The sequence below is a fragment of the Grampus griseus genome, assembly GCF_964374135.1.
Source record: "Grampus griseus genome assembly, chromosome: 20".
Classification (NCBI taxonomy): Eukaryota; Metazoa; Chordata; class Mammalia; order Artiodactyla; family Delphinidae; genus Grampus; species Grampus griseus.
In genome coordinates, this window is record NC_139014.1 from 26,983,713 (window position 1) to 26,996,647 (window position 12,935).

The window sequence follows — 12,935 nt, forward strand, 5'->3', positions numbered from 1 at the left end:
TGGGTACAGGGCAGAAATCAGACCAGAAAAGAGGGCTGGTAAGATGCCAGAAGGAGTAGCCACTGGTGTCCAGGACCAAACCCACACTGGAGCCCACAGAGCTATCGTGGCAGCCCAGGACCCAGTCGTACCTCCTTAGCATCAGCCGAGCCTCCGTTCAGGCTTGGAGAGAGAAGTGCGAGTCTAGGCAAGAGAGTTTTAAGAGGCTGCTCCCGAGGAGCTGACTCTGTGGCCAGCATGCATTTGGCAAAAGTAAATGTCATGTCCTGGTCTCCTCAGATGCGTGAAAGTACCCAAGTTCAGTGCCCTTGACCGCCAGGCAACTCCAGTTTAAGGTTCTCCGGGGTATATAGTGCATTCTGGCTGGATGTGGCTCAAAGAGCCCCAGGGGACAATGCACGGTGGCAGGGTTGAGTTCACACCATGAGGAAGAGCAGGCGGCAGCCTCAGGATTGCTGAATCATCCCAGAATGAGGATTCTTAAAATTGTGCTGCATGGTGAATCAAGTTGCTTGACCCCTCTCCTTATTCAGGGTGCCTGCTGGTGCACCCTGGATGAGTGCCTGAAGATGGCCAGTGCCACTTAGCCCCTTGAAGGGACATACCTGTGTGGGACAGCAGTGGACAGTCAACCACAGAATGAGAAGGTCTAACCCCATCCCCCAACACATGGGCCCCATACTGTAGCCCCCATGGCAATGGATTAATAACTAACGTTGCCCTGGGCATCACAGTGACCCCAGGAGAGCAAAGTGGATATTAGCAAACCCATTAGGCAGATGGGAAAACAGGGGCAGAGAAGGCATGGGACAGTCACCAAAGCCCCAGAGAAAGTCCAACTTTTTTTTTTTTTTTTGGATCTAGCTCTCAGATCAGGGATTGAACCTGGAGCCATAGCAGTGTAAGTTCCGAGTCCTAACCCTGGTCTCCTAGGTAATTCCCCCAACTATCCGATGTTCAGCTTATTGCAACACCCTCCTTCCTGTCACGTGCTCTCCACTTCATCCGTCAAGGAGCCGATGCTAATGGCGGTCCCCTCCTTCAAAGCCAAACAGCCCTGGTTACCACAGTAAGTAACAAACAGCCACTCCAGACTCTCAACAACAGAATCCTAGGAGGACGTAAGGAGGGCTCCTGTGGCCTGAGGGTCAACATGCCTGACCTTGGCTGGCCCCACAGCCATGGCAAGGACATGGACAGCATCCAAAGAAGGAAGGGGGCTGCCGGGCAAACTCTGGGAGAAGCGTAGGGGGCCTGGTGCAAGTGCTGACACCTTCCGCATGTGCTGGGCCCTCAGGTGGTGAGCCAGAAGTGCTGCCTAGGCTTCTTATTGCAGTAGGAGAGCCACAGCTGGGCCAGGCTCTTGTTGGGGAAGAATGTGAATCCAAACACATCCAGCAAGCCTGGCAGAGTGAGGACAGCAGAGGGGCCACTGCAGGGGACCACCAAGAAATTTTCTCTAAAGGCCAGTGTGGCAGGGATCCTGCCAAATTGAATGACTGGGCATCCATGTGAACTAGAATTCCACAGCCTGGATTACCGGGGGCGAGGTTGGGAACATCACACTGGGCAGTGTACAGAGCAGTAACAACGCCACATACACATCTCCAGGGTGGTCCCCATCCCCTCTTCTGCCCCCGTCCCCAATTCTGTATACTCTCATCCCCTCAAAACAGGCAGAATCGGAGGCTAAGGTTAAGAAAAATTTCCCAGAGAGTTACAGAATGGATTTTTTAAAAACAGATAAGAAACTAAGATGATTAAACTTCATATTAGTAGGAGTTCTAGAAAGAGAAAATGGTAGGGAGGAAATTTTTAGAACTATTTTTTTAATCCCCATAATGGAAGAGCATGAGTTGACAGGTTGAAGGGACTCATACCACATACCCACACAGTGGATGAGAAATATCCAACAAGGCACAGCGCTGACAATTTTAACAGTACTTATAGATAAAGAGATCCTAAAACTTTCTGCAAAACAAGTAGCCACACACTAGGGACTATGAATTGTTACAGAACACTAGAAGAATACAGAAGAAAACTTCAAACTTTAGAGGGAAAATTATCTCCAACATAGAATTATCTATCCATTCAAATATCAACCAAACGTGAAGGTAGAAAGAAAATATCATTAGATGTTCAAGGTCTCAAAAATTTACCTTCCGTGTGCCTCTACCAGGAAACTGCCAGAGAATATGCTCCACAACAAGCAGAAAGAAGTGAACTAAGAATGAGGAAGCCGGGACTTCCCTGGTGGTCCAGTGGTTAAGACTCCGCGGTTCCAATGCAGGAGGCACGGGTTCGATCCCTGGTCGGGAAATAACCGTGTCCGACCAAAAGATCAAAAAAAAAAAAAAAGAATGAGGAGAGGAAGCCATGGGATCCAGATCCAGAAAAAGAGGACCTGTTATAGGAGAGGGGCCTGGGGATCCCAGATGAAGGCGTAGAGATGCTCTTGGGGGACAGTTACATGGCAGCAGCACTAGGCAGCTCCCAGTCCAAACAGGAGCATGAGGTCTGAGAGTCTCCAGGATGCCTGTAGGGGAAAGGGAGCTGGAGCGACGTGCCGCGATTGCCAGCATGATCAGTGGATGTTTGCTGGCTCCTGTGGTCAGGTCGGGAATGAATTAATAATAGGTGTATAGAAACAGAAAAGAGAATCCAGAAATAGGCCTATACCATATGGTCAACTGATTTTTTTTCTTTCTTTTTTTTTTTTGGCCGCACCGTGCGGCTTGCAGATCTTTGTTCCTCGACCAGGGATCGAACCCATGCCCCCTGCAGTGGAAGCATGGAGTCCGAACCACTGGACCACCAGAGAATTCCCAGTCAACTGATTTTTGACAAATGTGCCAAAGCAATTCAATAGGGGGGAAGAACAAGCTTTTCAACAGCTTGCCATATGCACTAAAAAAAAAAAAAATTACACTACAATCTTATGCTACATAGAAAAATTAACTCAAAATGGATCATGGACCTAATGTAAGGAGGGGGACTTCCCTGGTGGTCCAGTGGGTAAGACTGCACTCCCAATGCAGGGGTCCCGGGTTCGATCCCTGGTTGGGGAACTAGATCCCCCATGCATGCCGCAACTAAGAGTCTGCATGCCGCAACTAAGAGTCCACATGCCGCAACTAAGAAGTCCGCATGCCGTAAATAAGGCGGCTGCATGCCACAACTATGAGCTCGCATGCCGCAACTAAAAGATCCTGCACGTCGCAACAAAGATCCTGTGTGACGCAACTAAGACCCAGCGCAGCCAAAAATAAATAAATAAATATTAAAAAATGAATAAATAAAAATAAACGCAAGAAGGTAAACTATAAAATTCTAGAAGAAAACAAAGGAGTGATAAAGGGTTTGGGAAAGAGTTCTTAAATATGACATGAGCTATAAAAGAAACTAAGCAAGTGAAAAATAAGTTAACTATTAACTACAGGAAAAAAACAAAACATTTTACAACATAGGAAATTCAGTCTATTGCATTATGAGGCTCTGCTGTGAACAACATTTACATGATCATAACAATGAAGGGAATTCCCTGGTGGTCCAGTGGTTAGGACATGGCGCTCTCACTGCTGGGACCCAGGTTTGATCCCTGGTCAGAGAACTAAGATCCTGTAAGCTGCATGGCACAGCCAAAATAATAATAATAATAATAATAAAGACATTGCAAATTAACTTAATCAGAAATTGTGATAAAATAATATCAAGACTGTAGGGAAAGAAAGTAAAGGCTAAATCCTCATCAAAGTAGGAAGTGAACAGATATCTAAAATTTTAAACTCAGTGAGTAACAACAGAAGCATATGATTTAAAGATATGGACATACATGTTCCAAAAACCACAGAACAATCTGAAAGCAGCTGCCTCTCAAAGTAGGGAGCTGCTCTGGAACATGTGGGAGGAGGACGCTGTTATAAGCCTCACAGTACTCTTTTTCTTTTCAACCACCTGCCTGTATTACTTAGACACAAACAAAGTTGGTTTTTTTTTTGGCTGTGCCAGGCGGGGCTTGTGGGATCTTAGTTCCCTGACTAAGGATTGAACCCGTGCCCTTGGCAATGAAAGGGCAGAGTCCTAACCACTGGACTGTCAGGGAATTCCTCAAATAAATTAAATTTAAAGCCACCAGAGAGCCACTGAAACTAGCTGTGTGGGCCTCAGGCCAAGTCCAGCCCTGGTCTGGTGAGCGGATCGTGGGAGGTGATCACAGTCGGCACAGCCCATGTGCTCTGCATTCTGGGGAAGTTCAGGTTTTGTCCAGGAGCGGAGGCCTGGGCCACTCCACTGCTTGACACAGATCTCAAGAGATGCACTCTCCTGTTTCCCATGCTTGGCACCCCCCTCTGTCCCCACCACCCCCAGCACTGCACTTCTCACGCTCCTGTCCCCATCTGTCTCTTTGACTGTCTCTTCCAGGGAACTGAGAGCTCCCAGAAAGCGTGAAAGATGCACTGTTCATCGCTCTCTCCCACCCTCCCACCTCCAGTGCCTGGTCCAGGGCTGGCACACTACAAAAGCTCAACGCTGTTAGGCATGGATGTTGGCAGCCCAGGTTCATGGACAAAGAAGGTCTTATGAAAGTAAACGTGCTAAGTCATGAGTGGCCCCAGCAGGTGGTTCCCTTTGACCAGTTTGCCACTCTTCATCAGGATCTACAATATGTTCTTGTACCAACTGTGGTGCTGCCACTCAGTGGCCCTGTGGTCACCCCAGGAGCCTCTGTCCTCCCCCTGCCGGTCTTCAACACTGCACCTGCCCCTGTGGGAACAGATGCCAGTGATGCCAGTGAGGGGCACGCAGGCTACCCCAGTAAACCCCTTCCCACAAGTAATCCAGTTAACTTCTGGGGTAACCCTGAGCCCGTGTCAGACATGGTACCAAGTGGTTTATATGCACTGGCTTTTTAACCTGCTCAGAGGCCATTTTACAGAGAGGTCACTGAAGGCTTGGGCCTCAGCGTAGGTGTGCCAGGCTCTGTCTCCTGCACTATGCCTTGGGCCAAACCCAGGTGTTAACTCACAACCTCAAGTCAGAAACCTGTCCCTCATGGGCAGGGACCCAGCATTTCTAGAAAAAGAGCCCTTGGGTCGAGTCAGTAGGGGATAGTCGATCTGTGTGGTCCCCAATACAAGAGCTCAATCACCCTGTTGTCCCTGGGGCCCCAGGTACAGGGCAGGGTATTCCTGGACCACCAAGACCCAGTAATGGGAATGGGAAGCAGTGAGAGGAAGGTTACAATGGGGAGGATATATACAGACCAAATAATGTAAGATTTTTTAAAATTGAAGTATGGTTGATTTATAGTGTTTCAGGTGTATAGCAAAGTGATTCAGTTATATAGATGATATATATATATTCTTTTTCAGATTCTTTTCCATTATGGGTTATACAAGATCTTGAGGGAATTCCTGGCGGTCCACTGGTTAGGGCTCGGCACATTCACTGCCAGGGCCTGGGTTCAATCCCTGGTTAGGAAACTAAGATCCCGCAAGCCACACAGCTTGGCCAAAAGAAAAAAAGATATTGAATATATTTCCCTGTGCTATATAGTAGGACCTTGTTTATCTATTTTACATATAATAGCATGTAATGTTAACCCCAAGTTCCTAATTTATCCCTCCCCCTTCCCAGATAATGTAAGATTTAAATTCATTTCTGCCTGGACCCATACTGGACATGGGGAAGAAACACAGGGGAATGAGGCCCTGTATTCCTGGTCCTGACAGCTCAGGGAAAGGCCAACAACACACACTCCAAAGCAGAACCTTAGGCCCAGAGGTATTGAGCAGAAGAGTATCAATCAGCCTTCTAACCCAGCCAGTAGGCAGGAGATTGGGGAAGGCTTCCTGGAGGAGGTGACGACTGACCTCAGTCTTTCGAAACGAGCAGACTTTAACCAAAGGAGGAAAGAAGGGCAATCCAAGCACAGGGACCAGAATGAGAGAAGGCACAGAGGTAGGGTGTACAGAGCATGTGGTGAGAGGCTGGAACATTGAGAGGTGAGACTGGAGAGGAGGTCCGCGGAGCCAGAGGGGTGAGCTTATCTGTTGGGATCACTGATTTTATAAGGAAGGAAACAGGTTACGGGTCACTGGACCCTAAACGATGGAGCTCAACCACCTCTTTGAGTTAATAGGAGAGAAAGCCCAGACAAGAGTGGCTCTCCTTAGGAATAAGCCCTTCCGTCTCCTGCAGGAAGGGAGCAGGGCTGGAATTCAAACCCTAGGCTTCTGCCCCCAGCTAGTGCTCCTTCCATGCCATTCCGCTGCCTTCTTCTCACTGGGAACCCAGCCCCTACTGGATCCTGTCCTCTGCAACCTCTGATGGGCAGCTGATACCAGCAAGCGTCTGCAGGGACTCTGGATACCCCTTGGTGTCTTTTGAGATAAACCCAACACAAATAAAGTTTAGTCAATAGCCTGAACTCTCAGTCTGGATCTCTGCAACGGAGAGCAGGCAGAGACAGGAAAAGTCCCCTTCTTGCCGAGCCTGGAAAAGCTGCAGCCCCTCTCCCATCCCCTTCACTCCGACCCTACAAGTCCTCCCTGAGCTACTGAGGGAGTCCTGGGGGAGGAAACAGAGCAGGGAGGGAGCTGGACATGGTCACTGGAGTATGTTGCGGGGCCTCCTCGGCAAAGCCAGTGGGGGAAACTTCTGCCTTTAAATATTTTGAAATAGCAACAAACATAACAAGCACAAAAAATCAGGTGGCACATGTTCTCTTCAGGCCTGGTGTCCCCACCTCCCAGATCCCAGGCACGGGAGCCCAGGCTCACACCAGCAGGAGGCTGGGACCAGAGCTTCTGTGGACCTTCCAAGTATGTTTATTCACATTCCTGTGGGCCCCTGGGGGACCAGCTGAGGTTCCCAGTGTCTGCTGAGGAAAAGAAAAAGCAGCCCCTGACATCCAGAACTGATCGGACGTTCATAGTTAGACCTCAGACACTCAGAGCCAGGTCATTTCCTCTTTCTGTCAGACATAAACAATCACAGAATACCAACCTCAGTCAAGGCTATTCTGAGACCATGATAAAATGAGACAAAATAAGGCTCCTTCATAATTTTGTCTAAGCACGGACAAAAATAAGGTCACTGTGCTGCCACCCATAAAATATCAAACATACCCCTCTTTTGGCTAAAATGAATGACCGCTATATTTTTAGCAGCTTATGGAGATATAATTCACATAACATACAATTCATCCATTTAAAGTGTACTATTCAATGCCTTTAATTATACTCACAGAGCTGTGCAACCGCCACCATGGTAAATTTAGAACATTCCCATTGCCCCAGAAAGAAACCCTACACCCCTCAGTCCTCACCTCCAAATCCATCCATCTCCTTGCCCTAGGCAACCACTACAGAGACTTTCTATCTATATAGATTTGCCTATTCTGGACATTTCATATAAATGGAAACATACAATATGTGGTCCTTTGTGACTGTCTTCTTTCAATTAGCATAATGTTTTCAAGTTTCATACATGTTGTAGCATGTATCAGTTATTCACCCCTGCAATGCCTAATTTTATATGTCAACTTGACTGGGGTGTGTATATATATTGGGCATAATCTCTCCTATTACTTCTGTGGCAGTATGCACCAAGAAGCTTAATCTTCATAACTTGGACCCCAGTAATTCTACTTCTAAGAATGAACTAATTCCGGACTTCCCTGGTGGCGCAGTGGTTAAGAATCCGCCTGCCAATGCAGGGGACACAGGTTCGATCCCTGGTCCGGGAAGATCCCACACACACTGTGGAGCAACCAAGCCTGTGCGCCAACTACTGAGCCTGTGCTCTAGAGCCCGCGAGCCACAACTACTGAGCCTGTGAGCTGCAACTACTGAAGTCCGCGCACCTAGAGTCCGTGCTCCACAACAAGAGAAGCCACTGCAATGAGAAGCCCGCGCACCACAACGAAGAGTAGCCCCCGCTCGCCGCAACTAGAGAAAGCCTGCGTGCAGCAACAAAGACCAAAGCAGCCACAAATAAATAAATTTTTTAAAAATAAAATAAACGAGGAAAAAAGCATTTCAAAAGGTGCAGGTAGTTCACTCCTTTCCTCTCCAGGACTGAGCCTGAGGCGGGAGGCATGATTCTGCTGGGCCCTCAGCCCTTCAGCAAGTCTCAGCTCCCATCTGCCTCTTCAAAGTGTAGGTATTTCTCCAAGCTTGAGGGCAGTTTGAGGGATTTTTTTAAATAACTTTTTTATTTGTGCTGAGTGTAGAACTTAACCTTTATGAAGAAGCATGATACAGCTCTCATAAAAAAGTAAAATACATTTCAAACTTTCACCGTGCCACATGGCTTGTGGGATCTTAGTTCCCCGACCAGGGATTGAACCCATACCCTCGGCAATGAGAGCGCCGAGTCCTAACCACTGGACTGCCAGGGAACTCCCACATTTCAAACTTTTAAGCAAAGCTGCAGCATCAATGCAGCAACAGTGATTGCTCTAATGATACTTTCATTATTCCACCTTTTCAGTTTCAGGAGGAAATTATTAGCCACTGGTTCCTGGTTAACTTGAAAACACACCAGAGGCTCGATGCGGAAAGTGAGCATCTAACTGTCTGGCCTGGGAAGGGATGGGGGGCAACGGAGAGACTTTGACATCAGACAGACCTGAGTCAGAATACTGGCTCTGCCACTGCTAGCTGAGTGGCTTCTCAGCTGAACCTCTCTGAGCCTTGCATTCCTCATGTATAAAATGGGGTGATTCCACCCACACTGCAAGGTTGTAAGAGTGAAAAAGTGACACTGGTAGTATAAGGCCAGTGCAGTCACACTGAGTCAGTCCAGTTAAAGGACTCCAGCTGTTTGCAGTCAGGTGCTGGAAAATGTTAAAACAGAGTTTTGCTTCCAAGTTTCTATTTAGAGGGCTGGAAAATCTAAAATTATAGAGAATTTTTTAAAATTTTTATTGGAGGGCTTCCCTGGTGGCGCAGTGGTTGAGAGTCCGCCTGCCGATGCAGGGGACACGGGTTCGTGCCCCGGTCCGGGAGGATCCCACATGCCGCGGAGCGGCTGGGCCTGTGAGCCATGGCCGCTGAGCCTGCGCGTCCGGAGCCTGTGCTCCGCAACGGGAGAGGCCACAACAGTGAGAGGCCCGCGTACCGCAAAACAAAAACAAAAATTATTGGAGTATAGAGAATTTTTTTAAGGTCAAAGGACTGAAGGAGTGAAGGAGAATCCCTTCTTCCAGGACCTCTGTTCCGTGAGGTCCTTGCCACTGCCCCCAGTGCAGACCAGGCTCCTGGGGGCAATAATCTGCCTCTGGCCTCTGGGGCTGGCCCTGGACCACACCTCCATGAATATGAGGGGCCTTCAGAGGAACCTGATGCTTCTGGCCTGCTTCCAGCTTCCCTGGGGCAGCCTCAGTGATTACACTATCCATATGGTAGGACACAGCTGGGCTGGGGTCACATCCATCAGAGCACTGCCTCAGGCAGCTTGTGTGTGATTGTGACTCCACTGTAAAGGGCAGGCAGCAAAGCCCAGGAATCCCCAGGGGAAGCTGGGAAAACGGCTGTCCCTAAACCGGCTGGGCCTGCACTTCTTGGATCTAGGTTTGGATTATTTGTAACAGTACAGCTAGGAATTTTCCAGAGTCACCTTCCTTCCCCCTCTCCGTGCTCCCCCGCTTCCAGAGAATTGAGTGTATTTTGTTGACAGCTTGTTCTCTCAGATGGCATTGCATTTAGTAACATTTTTGGCTGTTGTGATTTTTGTTGTCGCTGTTATTCCAAATCTTATTACTCTAACTTGTCTCCCTTCCCAGCTGAGGAAATGGTGACCAGGTGAGTAAATGTTCCAAGACCACTGTTTTGTGTATTACGGGCAACCAAGAAAGAACGGGAATGTGCTTTAAGGCAGAACCCCGGAGGCCAGGGGGGTAGAGAGGGGTTCGCGAACTTAGATCCCCAGCCCTGCTTTCAGCACGGGAGGGCCGCTTGCAAATAACTTCTTTCGAAAACAACTACTTTAAAATCGAGACTGAAGGATTCGTTATAAGACGGGTGAGTTTTAACGAAGGAGCCAATAGAGTCTGCGAGCCTCGGAAGGGCCTCTGAGCGCGGCAAGGAGGCGCCAGATTGAGGGCGATTTAAAAGGACTAAATGGGACTTAGACCCCATGGCGGTGAGGAGGAATGGGACCCCCGGCCCCTGCCCGGCCTCCTGCACTCACTGAGCACCTGGCGACGGGACGGCGCTTTTGGGATCCGAGTACCTGTTGCACAGGACTGCTCTCCTACTGCTCCAGAAGCTTCAGACTCGGCGTCAAGCCCCTCCCACCCCTCCGCCCCCGCCTTGCTCCCAGTTCCAAACCGGAGCCAATCAGTGCTCGGCGACGCCGGGCAGGGAAACCAATCGATTACTCCTGCTTTTTACTAGAAGTAGAGCGTCGTGCACTCGATCGGTGGCAGGTCCCTGGCCCGAGGCAGAGACCTTGCTAAGTTGGAGGACCTTGCTAGATGGTTGCCTCATGCGTGTCTGGGAGGTCGAGGTTCCTTCGCGTGGAAGGAAATTGTCCATGAACAGTTCAGATCCGAGAAGAACACTATCCCAGGCCCTCTCCCTACCTCGCGGTGTGGCTTGGGGCCGCTGATCTATTCTCTCTGGGTCTTATAAAATGTATGAGTGGGACAAAAACGGTCTCTACAGTCCCTCGTTTATCCTGGCCCAGCAAACCCGGGATCAGCGCCTGTGTGTTTCTGGATGATGTCAGTGGTCTCACCCTGGCCAGGGACATCTGAAGCTTTTTTTTGGGTGGGGGGGCGGGTGTCTATAACTTTATTGAACAAGCACAGTTAGTCCTCATCCACATTAACTGTAGATTTTTGAACGTGGGAACAGGTACATAGGTAACCAACGTATAGAGCTGGTTTGGTGAATCTTCATCTTCATTATGTTTTCTGGACAACCACACACAGAGATGGCATGGGGCCTTCCTTATTCCTTGGGCGCAGACAGCTTTGTTGAGCCTAGTGTCAGTGCGTACATCTGGAGTCCCCATCTCCTTCATGGCAAATGTCCGGATTTCTTTGAGTGCCTGAGGGGCACACTTCTTGAAACCCGCTCCATGGATGTGCTTGTGAATGTTGATAGTGTATTCTCTGGTCACACCTAGTTGATGGCGGCCCAGCCCTTCTTCTCCCACCCTTCTTTGCAGGAGCCATCCTGCCAGGCCAGGGTTGGAAAGCTGAAGCTTTTTGAGCAGTAACACACACTGCAGCCAGGTTTTCCCCAGTTCAGTTTTCTGAGGCTGGAAATTGCTTTTCCCCATCTGTTCATCTTTAAAAAACCTCTGACATTGGCCCTCCCTTACCTTGCTATGTGACCTGGGACAAATTACAGCCCCGTCTCTGGGCCTGTAGCCCTATCTGTAAAATAAATTCAGAACGCCCGAGACCCTAAGGTTCTCCCCCGTCATGTCATTTTCATAACACTGCCAATACATCCTACAACTGGATAAACCGAGATTGGGACCAGTGGCTGGATCGGGGGGCAGTCATTTCACCGAGACTCTCCCCGGGGCGATCCTGAGCCACTGGTCCTCAGGAGCCCGCCTTTCCTCAGTCCATGCTACCCACGCTGAGTAAAGCAAGACAAGCCTCCTTCACTGACAAATATTTGTGGAGCTCCTACTGTGTAGTACTACTGTAGGAGAAGCCAAGCCGGTTCCTGACCTGAGAAAACTCAGGGCCTTGGGGTTGAGAGAGACAGACCAAGGTAGAGAGGAGAGACCCGCAGAGTGACATTTGCCACAAGACCAGGGAGCCTGGGCAGAGGAGAGGACCCGGCACATGCTGCCCAGCTGGAGGTGTTGGAACTAGGACATTTCAGGAGAAAGGGGATCTTCAAGCCTGACTAGGAAGGGTGTTCCGGGTGGGTGGAATCAGAAATTCGAGGAGGCCAAAACAGCGAGGAGGTGGAACCCTGGGACTGCCTGTGGAGTGGATGTGGCCAGAGATGAATTAGTGGGGTGTGACAGGTGCCTTAAATGCAAGTTCAGGGGATGGGGCATTGTGCCTAGATGGAGTCATGTTTAGTGGGAGCCCTGGGTTTCATCCTGGCCCTGGGATGGGGAGGGGGGCACCTGTCAGGGTTCCCGCACCACCTGCACGCTAGCCCTCCCAGAGCCACAAGTTGCCGCCCATCCCAAGCGCCTCCCCTCCGCCTTTGTCCGCTCAGTCCGGGGGCTGCAGTCCGACAGGGACGCCCTACGACCGGCCCCCGGAGGCGCTGGGGACGGTTCGGCTTCAGGGAGGCGGCTCTGCTCCCGTGAGGTGTGTAATCTGAACACTATGAAGGGACATTTATACGGTTCCTCGAAGTCTGTAACTTTCCTCGCGGTCACCAGGTCAGCTCTGCCGAGTGCCTTGCCTCCCTCCCCTGGAACAGCCCTTCCACATCTCCATTTCCCTTCAAGAGATGCCCTTATCTTTCTTTCTAATCGGGGGCGGGTAGTGGAGGCTGCATACCTGGGCCTGCGAATGCCAGACATCTGTCGCAGAGAACACCAGAGTCAGCGTCTACACTGGAATTCCAAGCGAACCGGATGGAGGCTCAAGGAGAGTTGACCAGGACTCGCCTTCAGCCGTCGGCTCCGCGGTTCTGGAACACCAGCTTTCCCAGGCTAGCTCGGCTCTGGCTCCCTCCCCGTCTCCTTCCCCCTCAGCAGGGACCTCAAACTCGGGCCCTATCCTCTGAGCACTGGCCCCAAGCCCCACACAGCCTCTGGGGCTTGAGGCCCGGGTCCAGGAGCTCGGCTCCGTCCGGACCGTTCCTCCGCCTGGCTTCCCACCCTAAAGCTCGCGATGGGGGAGTTGGGCGCTCACAGCCCCTACTGGGCTTAGGCCTGCACCTCCAGGGTGCTGTCCATCCCATGGTGCTGAAGTTCCCCAAGGCCTCCGCCCCCTAGGA

The 12,935-nt window shown here is 50.2% G+C and overlaps 1 pseudogene across 1 annotated transcript; it reads right to left on the reverse strand.

Moving 5' to 3' along the window:
- Positions 1–10,794: 10,794 nt before the first annotated feature.
- On the reverse strand, positions 10,795–11,188 carry LOC309838357 (large ribosomal subunit protein eL31-like; annotated as a pseudogene). Its single transcript has one exon. The product of its transcript is annotated as a large ribosomal subunit protein eL31-like (transcript).
- Between the last annotated feature and the right edge of the window lie 1,747 nt (positions 11,189–12,935).